We start from the raw sequence: 12,087 nt of genomic DNA on the forward strand, positions 1-12,087 counted from the left end.
TCCTATTTAAAGCTAAATACTTACCTGTAAAATAAATCCTAATATAGCTACAATATAAATTATAATTATATTGTAGCTATTTTAGGATTAATATTTATTTTACAGGCAACTTTGTAATTATTTTAACCAGGTACAATAGCTATTAAATAGTTAAGAACTATTTAATAGTTACCTAGTTAAAATAATAACAAATTTACCTGTAAAATAAATCCTAACCTAAGATATAATTAAACCTAACACTACCCTATCAATAAAATAATTAAATAAACTACCTACAATTACCTACAATTAACCTAACACTACACTATCAATAAATTAATTAAACACAATTCCTACAAATAAATACAATTAAATAAACTAGCTAAAGTACAAAAAATAAAAAAGAACTAAGTTACAGAAAATAAAGAAATATTTACAAACATAAGAAAAATATTACAACAATTTTAAACTAATTACACCTACTCTAAGCCCCCTAATAAAATAACAAAGCCCCCCAAAATAAAAAATTCCCTACCCTATTCTAAATTAAAAAAGTTACAAGCTCTTTTACCTTACCAGCCCTGAACAGGGCCCTTTGCGGGGCATGCCCCAAGAATTTCAGCTCTTTTGCCTGTAAAAGAATAAATACAATACCCCCCCCCAACATTACAACCCACCACCCACATACCCCTAATCTAACCCAAACCCCCCTTAAATAAACCTAACACTAAGCCCCTGAAGATCTTCCTACCTTGTCTTCACCATCCAGGTATCACCGATCCGTCCTGGCTCCAACATCTTCATCCAACCCAAGCGGGGGTTGGCGATCCATAATCCGGTGCTGAAGAGGTCCAGAAGAGGCTCCAAAGTCTTCCTCCTATCCGGCAAGAAGAGGACATCCGGACCGGCAAACATCTTCTCCAAGCGGCATCTTCGATCTTCTTCCATCCGGTGCGGAGCGGGTCCATCTTGAAGCAGGCGACGCGGATCCATCCTCTTCTTCCGTTGTCTCCCGACTAATGACGGTTCCTTTAAGGGACGTCATCCAAGATGGCGTCCCTCGAATTCCGATTGGCTGATAGGATTCTATCAGCCAATCAGAATCAAGTTCAATCCGATCAGCCAATAGAATGCGAGCTCAATCTGATTGGCTGATTGGATCAGCCAATCGGATTGAACTTGATTCTGATTGGCTGATTCCATCAGCCAATCAGAAAATTCCTACCTTAATTCCGATTGGCTGATAGAATCCTATCAGCCAATCGGAATTCGAGGGACGCCATCTTGGATGACGTCCCTTAAAGGAACCGTCATTAGTCGGGAGACAACGGAAGAAGAGGATGGATCCGCGTCGCCTGCTTCAAGATGGACCCGCTCCGCACCGGATGGAAGAAGATCGAAGATGCCGCTTGGAGAAGATGTTTGCCGGTCCGGATGTCCTCTTCTTGCCGGATAGGAGGAAGACTTTGGAGCCTCTTCTGGACCTCTTCAGCACCGGATTATGGATCGCCAACCCCCGCTTGGGTTGGATGAAGATGTTGGAGCCAGGACGGATCGGTGATACCTGGATGGTGAAGACAAGGTAGGAAGATCTTCAGGGGCTTAGTGTTAGGTTTATTTAAGGGGGGTTTGGGTTAGATTAGGGGTATGTGGGTGGTGGGTTGTAATGTTGGGGGGGGGTATTGTATTTATTCTTTTACAGGCAAAAGAGCTGAAATTCTTGGGGCATGCCCCGCAAAGGGCCCTGTTCAGGGCTGGTAAGGTAAAAGAGCTTGTAACTTTTTTAATTTAGAATAGGGTAGGGACTTTTTTATTTTGGGGGGCTTTGTTATTTTATTAGGGGGCTTAGAGTAGGTGTAATTAGTTTAAAATTGTTGTAATATTTTTCTTATGTTTGTAAATATTTTTTTATTTTCTGTAACTTAGTTCTTTTTTATTTTTTGTACTTTAGCTAGTTTATTTAATTGTATTTATTTATAGATATTGTATTTAATTAATTTATTGATAGTGTAGTGTTAGGTTAATTGTAGGTAATTGTAGGTAGTTTATTTAATTATTTTATTGATAGGGTAGTGTTAGGTTTAATTATATCTTAGGTTAGGATTTATTTTACAGGTAAATTTGTTATTATTTTAACTAGGTAACTATTAAATAGTTCTTAACTATTTAATAGCTATTGTACCTGGTTAAAATAATTACAAAGTTGCCTGTAAAATAAATATTAATACTAAAATAGCTACAATATAATTATAATTTATATTGTAGCTATATTAGGATTTATTTTACAGGTAAGTATTTAGCTTTAAATAGGAATCATTTATTTAATAAGAGTTAATTTATTTTGTTAGATAAAAATTATATTTAACTTAGGGGGGTGTTAGTGTTAGGGTTAGACTTAGCTTTAGGGGTTAATCAATTTATTAGAATAGCGGTGAGCTCCGCTCGGCAGATTAGGGGTTAATAATTGAAGTTAGGTGTCGGCGATGTTAGGGAGGGCAGATTAGGGGTTAATACTATTTATGATAGGGTTAGTGAGGCGGGTTAGGGGTTCATAACTTTATTATAGTAGCGCTCAGGTCCGCTCGGCAGATTAAGGGTTAATAAGTGTAAGCAGGTGTCGGCGACGTTGAGGGGGGCAGATTAGGGGTTAATAAATATAATATAGGGGTCGGCGATGTTAGGGCAGCAGATTAGGGGTACATAGGGATAACGTAGGTTGCGGCGGTTTACGGAGCGGCAGATTAGGGGTTAAAAAAAATATGCAGGGGTCAGCGATAGCGGGGGCGGCAGATTAGGGGTTAATAAGTGTAAGGTTAGGGGTGTTTAGACTCGGGGTACATGTTAGGGTGTTAGGTGCAGACGTAGGAAGTGTTTCCCCATAGAAAACAATGGGGCTGCGTTAGGAGCTGAACGCTGCTTTTTTGCAGGTGTTAGGTTTTTTTTCAGCTCAAACAGCCCCATTGTTTCCTATGGGAGAATCGTGCACGAGCACGTTTTTGAGGCCGGCCGCGTCCGTAAGCAACTCTGGTATCGAGAGTTGCATTTGCGGTAAAAATGCTCTACGCTCCTTTTTTGGAGCCTAACGCAGCATTTGTTTGAACTCTCGATACCAGAGTTAAATTTATGGTGCGGCCAGAAAAAAGCCCGCGGAGCGTTAACAGCCCTTTTACCGACAAACTCCAAATCTAGGCCTAAAACTTTACACTTATTTTGTCAACTAATGAAACTTTAAAAAATACATCTATATGTTAGTCATGGACTAATCTTTTCTTTGAATGCATCATTCTATCTAGCATGTATTTAGTGTTTAATGTCCCTTTAAATGCCATCAAACAAATTAGGCAAAACATACTCAACACATTGCAGCACTTGCGAGATATGATGATTCATTAGATCATCATAACTGTGGAGAGCTAAATGTTATATGCACCAACTGTGATGCATTACATTTTGGAAAAGAGCAGCCATTAGACAAATTATTTAGTCAATGCTGCAGCAAAGGAAAAGTAAATATTGAAGCTATTAAAGTTGCCCCTTTAATAGAAAGTTTAATGACAGGAAGTCATAAACATTCAAAAAAAATTACAAAAATATTAGATCTTTTAATAATTCATTAGCATCTGCTTCAATGGGGGCAAATATTGCTCCTCCCGGTTATGGCCCTTACTGTTTTAGAATTAATGGACAAATATATCAAAGAACTGGATCACTTCATCCTTCCAATGAGGATAATAGAAAGTTTGCACAACTGTATATTCTTGATCCAGATGAGGCTGCACAACAGCGCCTTAAGATTGATGAAAATACAAATTGCAACCCTGAATTAATGACTCAGTTGAGTTATTTTATGGCTTTAAACAATCCTTTTGCAGAAGCATGTAAAATGTTATATGAAGTAGAACAAGAATGTTTACAAAATGCATCTCAAAATGGTGTTACACCTGCAACTGTGACCATGACAATAGTACAAGATCACAAAAACTATCAACGTAGATATAATGCTCCTCGGTGTAATGAGGAAGCAATTATTTTCCAAAATGCAGATGGTGAACCTCCTCTTGAGCGAGATCTTATTATTTATTGTCGAAGTACAAACAATGAAAAAAAAAAACAGAAAGGATAAGTATTTTAGATCTAAATTTGGAACCAATGTTGTAGCCACTTATTTTCCCTTTTGGGGATCAAAGTTGGTCACCTAAAATGAAATTTAATTATAACCCTACTACTGTTAGAAATATAAGAGCTCAATCCTTAGCAAAGCCAAGAGAAAGGGTCACACAAATGCAATTTTATAGGTATATACTTTCCATCCGTCATGAGTTTAACCCATTTCTGAGTGCTGGCAAATTGACTCAGCAGTACTTTGTAGATGCATATGTTAAAACAGAAGGTAATCATTTAAACTATGTTAGACAACATCAGTCAAAATTAAGGGTTGAAAAGTATACAGGTCTCATGGACCATCTTCAAAATGTAGCTGCAGAGCAGGGCTTACTTCCAGGCAAAGCAGTTATAGTTCCATCTACATTCCAAGGTAGTCGCAGAAACATGGTACAGAATTACCAAGATGCCATGGCTATTGTAAGAAAGTATGGGAAGCCTGATTTTTTTTATAACTATGACATGTAACCCACAATGGTCTGAAATTGTTTTAAATCTGAAAGAAGGTCAAGCAGTTGAATTTCAACTTGATTTAGTTCCAATAGTTTTTCATTTAAAACTTCAAGAACTTCTTGATGATATCACAAAGAAACATGTTTTGGGTAAACCAGTTGCCAAAGTTCATGTAATTGAATTTCAAAAATGTGGATTACCTCATGTACATATTTTGCTTATATTATGTGCACAAGATAGGCCTAAAAATGCACAAGTAATTGATAGCTTTATTTGTGCTGAAATACCTGACATTGAAGTCAATCCACGGTTACATGCAATTGTTACCAAACACATGATATATGGGCCCTGTGGGGAGCATAATCTAAGATCTCCATGTATGATTGTAATAAGCCAAATGTAAATTATCACTTTTGCATATAAGTTTTTAAAATACATTTGTTTGTAGTTCTAGTGTAAAACTTTGGTTTAAGGTATGTTCCTCTAAGACAAAAAATATAGTCTAAGAGAATTGCAAACAGTATATAAAAAAATATAATGAATGTTCCTTTTCCTGTAATATGTGCCTCTGTGCTTTTAGGCATTAATATGAGGAAAAGGTAAATTTTATTTAGGTGGTAGTTCTCACATCAACAAACTGGTAATTGTGATGTTGAGACCTTTTACCTAAGAAATGGTTATTGATAATATGTGGACTTGTGAAAAAATATAAGAAATACAGGATTCCCTATGAGCAAAGGAAAACAGAAGTTTTGCAGGACTCACATAAGAATAAAAGTTATTGCCAAGATGTTATAATGTCAGAATTACTCACAGTACCAAGCGTGTAGTAAATGTGCCAAAAATGAATTAGTCAGTAGTTGAATTGCAGGGCGCACTCTAAGAGACACAAATTGCCAGAGGTAGTAATGGGGTTTACTCACAGAAGCTAGCGTGTAGCAGAGGAGACCGGAGCTGCAGCTAATCCTCAGTGTGAGGAGGAACCGGAAGTGCTGGAGCGGCCGCCCGTGACATCAGCGTAGTTGGCTGGCTTCGTGGAGAAGGGCAAAAGCTGTAAAGATGCAGTACTGGGAAATACTGAGCAGGAGACCGGTAAGGGTGAGTTGCTGGTTCAAGGTTAGATGTAATCCAAAAACAGGAACGATAGGAGCAAAGTGCTTTAGCAGGAACAATAGCACAGGCTGGTATTATGACTCATTCATAACACAGAAAACCAAGCAATGAATGAGTGAGAGAGTGCCCTTAATAAAGGAGGTGTGAATGTGAGAATGAGGCTGCAGGTAAATTAGCTTAAAGAGACAGTACATTACAATGATTGATGGGGTTTGCTCTAAGCAATTTCCAAAATATTTCCAAGAAGAAACTTTAATCAATGTAAATGGTTATCCACGTTACAAGAGAAGCAAAAAAAGGTTTTTCAATTGAAATAAATGGTAAAAAAATAGATAACACTTGGGTTGTACCATACAACCCATACTTGACATTAAAATACAACTGCCATATTATATTGAAAGCTGTGCTTCTATAAAAAGTGTAAAGTACATATTTAAATATATTTATAAAGGGCATGACTGTGCAAATATTGCAATTAAAGAACATGAAACACTTCTTCATGATGAGATAACTTCATTTATGGATTCCAGATATGTTAGTGCTCCAGAAGCAGCATGGTGGCTTTTTGGCTTTCATATGCACCATTAATCGCATACGATTGTGCGATTACAAGTTCCCCTTTCTGGAGAACAGTCAGCATATTTTACTGAAGACAATATTGAAACTGCATTTTACTGAAGACAATATTGAAACTGCAGTAAAAGGAACACATTATAGAGACACAACTTTGACTGCTTGGTTTAAATTAAACAAAGAAGATTTGTCAGCTCATGCATATCTTTACACTGATATTCCTCAGCATTTTGTTTACAATCAAAAGACAACAACATGGAAAAAAATAGTACCAGATCGAGCAAATAACACTATTGGGTGTATGTACTCTGTAAGTTTAATTTCAGATGTTGAGAGATTTTGTTTACGCTTGCTTTTACTTCATGTTAAAGGAGCAACTTCTTTTTAAGATATTCGTACAGTTGATGGTGTTCAGTTTCACACATTTAAAGAAGCAGCTCAAAATCGTTGCCTTTTTGAAGATGATCAATCTTGGGATTTAACTCTTCATGAAGCTGCAAGTGAAATGATGCCTTGACTGCTTAGAGAGCTTTTTGCTCATATTTGTGCTTTAGCATCTCCACCAAATGCTAAAGAGCTTTTTGAAAAGTACAAAGATTTTTTTTTTTAAGACTTTTCAAGACATCCAGGTCACACACTAGAGTGTCAAAATTGTTTAAATTATACACTTAGAGATATTTAGGATATATTAATTGTTCATGGAAAAAATTGTCAAGATTTTGGTTTACCAAATCCTCCAAACAATTTACCTGGAAATCCCAGAGATCTCTATGATGCTTCTTTTGAAAGTTATACTGGAATTCAAATGAAGGCATCTTTTAATGACCGTCAAAGAGAAAGTTTTGAAGAAATCATTACCACAAAGGTGTTATTTCCTTGATGGTCCAGGTTGTAGTGGAAAAACTTACCTATACAAGACTCTGTTGAGGACAATTAGAGGGAATAGTGAGGTAGCATTACCAGTTGCTTCAACAGGTATTGCGGCAAATTTGCTGGAAGATGGACGAACATACCACTCACAGTTTAAGTTGCCAGTTCCTTTGGTGGATACTTCAACCTCTTCCATGAGGCAAACCTCTAATGATGCGCAATTGATCTATAGTGCAAAGATTATTATTTGGGATGAATCAACCATGTCTTCCAGTGATGCACTTAGATGTGTCGACAAACTCCTTCAAGAGTTGATGAATAACAACAAACCTTTTGGAGGCAAAACTATTCTGCTCGGAGGTGATTTTAGACAAACTCTTCCTGTTGCACACTGAAGTAGATCAGCTATAGTTAAAGCCAGCATAAAATGTAATCCACTCTGGCATAAGTTTAAACTTTTGAAGCTGACTAATAATGTCAGATCTGTTGATTCAGAGTTTAGCTCTTGGCTTTTAAAGCTTGGATATGGACTACTGACAAACGAGCATGGTTTGCATGAAGACATCTTTGAAATTACATCCCAAATGATCTGCAAATACTCGACTGTAAAGGAGATTTTTGGTGAAGAGTTAAAAGATTCTGATGCTTTTAAATTTTCAAAAATGGCCATTTTATGTCCAAAAAATAGTGATGTTGATAAAATCAATGAGGGAGTACTGAGTTTGTTAGAAAGTGAAACCTCTACTTACTTAAGTACAGATTCCATTGATGATGAATCACAGGAAGATAGGGATAATTACCCAGTTGAGTTTTTAAATGAATTGGCTCCTTCTGGAATGTTAGTTCATCTTAAAATAGGTAGTAGTATTATGCTTTTGTGTAATCTTAACACCAAAAGAGGTCTTTGTAATGGCACCAGATTAGTTGTGAAAGCATTGCGTAAAAATGTAATTATTGCACAAGTATTAACAGGTACAGCTGAATGGCAAAATGTTTTCATTCCCTGAATAGACTTAGCCCCAAGTAATACAGAACTTCCTTTTGTATTAAGAAGAAGACAATTCACAGTTAAATTAGCATTCGCTATGATCATTAACAAAGCTCAGGGACAAACTTTCGAAAGAGTTGGCATCTATTTGCCAGAGCCAGTTTTTAGCCATGGACAGTTATATGTAGCTTTTTCAAGGGGAAAAAAGCTCTGCAGATGTAAAAGTTAAGATCATAGACGGACAAGAACAAGGGAAATTAATAACTGGAAGTGATGCCTGTTTTACTAAAAATGTAGACATATTTAAAGAGAAGAAATTTTGTATTTATTTAGGACAATAGTTTTTCAAAATATAGTGTGGCTAACACACTTCCTATCCTCCAACTCACTGCTTGACCCCCTGCAATCTGGCTTCCGTCCCCAACACTCAACTGAGACTGCCCTCACCAAGGTTACTAACGATCTTCTTTCTGCTAAAAACAATGGCCACTATTCTATACTATACTAGGGAGGGGGACCACGAGGAAGAGGAAGAGGTCGAAACACAAGGGCCCAAAGAGGCAGAATGCATTACAACAAGTACCAGATATAAAAGTGATTCATTTATCTGGTAGAGACTTCACCCCTTATGAATTGGAAGTCTTGAGTATGGGCCTCAGTTTTGTCCCTACCAGATCTTTTAATCTGTTTGAGACTATCACAGATGTAAATAGACTAGTGAGGGATCTCACACTTAAGAAATATTTTTGGCACAACAATAGCAATAGTGACATAGAAAGCCAATCCGACAGTGATGTAAACCATAGTTCTATAGATCTTTACCCTAGTATTTCAGACATTTTTGATTTTGAAGAAGCAAGTGACTATTACATCTTGCAGGATCTAGGTTCTCATTATTTGAGGGATCCTGCACACGTAAAAGGATCGCATGGTAATTTCAAACCTAGATCTGTGTTTTACCCTGTGACTACGAGAGGTCCCTTCTTGGAGGCCTTTCACCACAGGGTGGAACAAGATCTAGTAAAGCTGTCCAGTAATAAGACAACATATCCGAATCTAAGGCTTGAGCTTCGCCAAGCATTGATGGATTTGCAATCCTATGATGACATTGTCATCAGGCGAGCCGATAAAGGCGGGAGTATTGTTGCCCTAGATAGAGTTTCATATATACATGAAGCTATGAGACAGCTAAATGATAAAGATATATACACCAGGCTTGTGAGAAATTCAACAGACGCCTTTAGGAGGGAACTCATAGACCTATTGGATGACGGTGTTCAGGAGGGTATCTTTGACCAAGACACATACAATTATTTGCTGACAGCCAATCCTGTAATACCTATCTTTCATCACCTCCCCAAGGTGCATAAATCCTTGGAGGAGGTGAAGGGTAGACCGATTGTGTCAGGTATAGGTTTCCTCTTTGAGCACCTCTCCAATTGGGTTGAAACACTTTTACAACCCTTGGTCTTACAATTTCCCTCATATCTGCGTGACACTAAGCATTTGGTGTCCAATTTGGATAAGATGTCTTGGGGTACTACATCCTCCTGGTTAACAATAGATGTGGTTGGCCTATATTCGGCTATACCACACAATTTAGGAGTAAATGCGGTAGCAGAAATTTTAAAAGACTTTAGTAACTATGATCATAACCTAAGGATGTTTATCTGCAGAGCACTAGACTTCCTTTTAACACATAATTTTTTTCGATTTGAGGGCGAGTTTTACCTCCAGAGGCGTGGGACCGCAATGGGTGCAAAGTTCGCACCATCATACGCCAACATCTATATGGGATGGTGGGAGCGGTCCCACGTCTTTGGAGGTGAAAACCCATTTCGTGACAAGATCAAACTATACAAACGCTTTATTGATGACCTCCTCTTCATATGGCAGGGCACAGAAGAGGAGGCTGATCAGTATGTGGATTATCTGAATGCAAATAAAGCAGGCTTACAGTTCACATATCAGTTTGAAAAAGCAAAGATTTCATATCTAGACATAGTCTTAGAAGGAATAACTGAAACTAACAGCATTAAAACTACGCTCTATAGAAAACCTATCATGTCAAATACAATACTGCACGCAAAAAGCAACCACCCAAAGCATACAGGCTTTGGGGTAGCGAAAGGGCAATTTATGCGTATCAAAAGAAATTGTTCTGAGAATAGCGATTTTCTATTAGAAAGTAACAAATTCAAGGAATCACTATTACAGAGAGGCTATCGGCCTAAGACCGTGAACAGAGCGCTTTTGGAAGTGTCGCGAATGGATAGAGCCACACTCATAAGCGAGGAAACTGTTAAACGCCAAAAAAGTTTTGATCATTCAAGACCCACTTTCTCTACTACCTATAGCCCTCAATTCCATGATATCTGTGGCATTATTAGGAAACATCTTCCAATAGTGTCGGCTGAAGATAGCCTTAAAGATTATGTAGAAGGTGGTTGTAACTATGTATCCAGAAGAGGGTGTACTATTGGAAATTTAATATCCCCTAGTCAATTAAAGAAAACAGGAACACATACAAGTAGTTGGCTTACAATAAAAGGCCACTATAAATGTAACTACACAAATTGCATTGCATGTTCACATGTATGTACTGGGCAGACCTTTCAATCACGTGTCACCAATAAAGTGTATACCCATGAAAGCTGCAGTACATGTCGCAGTTCATATGCGGTTTCCCTTATAGAATGCACTTGTTGTAGGTTGCAGTATACAGGATGCACCACTAGAGAGACAAGAACAAGAGTGAGAGAGCACCTAAATGACATCAAGAACAAGATTGAATGTTCAGATTTGTCAAGGCATTTTATTTACTGCCATAATCAGGATGTTACTTCGTTTAGTTGGCAAATTATAGAGCTAGTAAAACCTAGATCAAGGGGAGGTGATAGAGCTAGTCACCTCCTCTATAGAGAAGCTTTTCTTACAAACCAGAAGACCCAAGGGCTTAAACATTGAGGGGGATGTTATTAATTTTTGGAAAAGGACATAAGTACAAATCCCAGATTGACCCTCATTAAAAAGCAAAGAAATCCAACTGCTTTGAGGATGGTGAAAGGGATTTTACTTCTAGTCCATGTTTCAATCAAGAATTAACTATATATTGCCCCCCCCATATATAGATAACTTCTTCACAGAATCGCTGTCGGATAACTGAGAAATGTCACTTATTTCTATATTTCACTTTTTCTACACAATTTAATTTCCAGCAACCAAAAAAGGTTAATGAATTAACCATACAAATTTGAGAACAGGCTATTGCAGTATAGCGTCTGTTTTTTTCTTTTTTTTAAAAAGAAAATTGATACTTTTGTACATTGCATGATCCTGATATTTATTTAGATGCTTATTTCCTGAAAGTTTATAAATAACTAGCAATGGAGAGCTACCATGTTATAAAAGCATATTAAGGTTATTTAAATTTGTTCAATTGAACTTAGGCCATGTTAATTAAATCAGGTTTGAGAAGGGAAATTACATAGCTTAGTTAAATTTAACCTATATATATATGAAAAAGATTCAAATATTAAAAACCAGACTGCAGTATCAGCTAAAGTTAAGCACATATGAATCATGATAGGCGAAACAGGTAATAAAGGGTTAACTTTGTGCAAATGTTCAAAATCTTATGTAAATGAAAGGGTTAATCCTATGCATGTGTTAGAAATCTGAGCAATCAATGTCTGAGCAAATGAAATCACAGTAAATCAAAGGGGCCATTTTGGCTATTTTTGTATAAAAGAAGGACATTCACAATGTAAAGATATGTCTATGAATAAGGCCAGGGGGGCCGAAACGCGTAAGACAGCTAAAGGGATGAGCTGTGATTGAAACCTTTGGATTTTAAGCATGTTTTAATATTTGAAATAAAGCTTTGATTTTTTAAATTAAGCGCTTAGTCTGACTCGCTGGTGTTTCTAAGAAATTTGTGTTAACTATTC

Source organism: Bombina bombina, chromosome 3 (assembly GCF_027579735.1).
Source record: "Bombina bombina isolate aBomBom1 chromosome 3, aBomBom1.pri, whole genome shotgun sequence".
In the NCBI taxonomy this organism is placed as follows: Eukaryota; Metazoa; Chordata; class Amphibia; order Anura; family Bombinatoridae; genus Bombina; species Bombina bombina.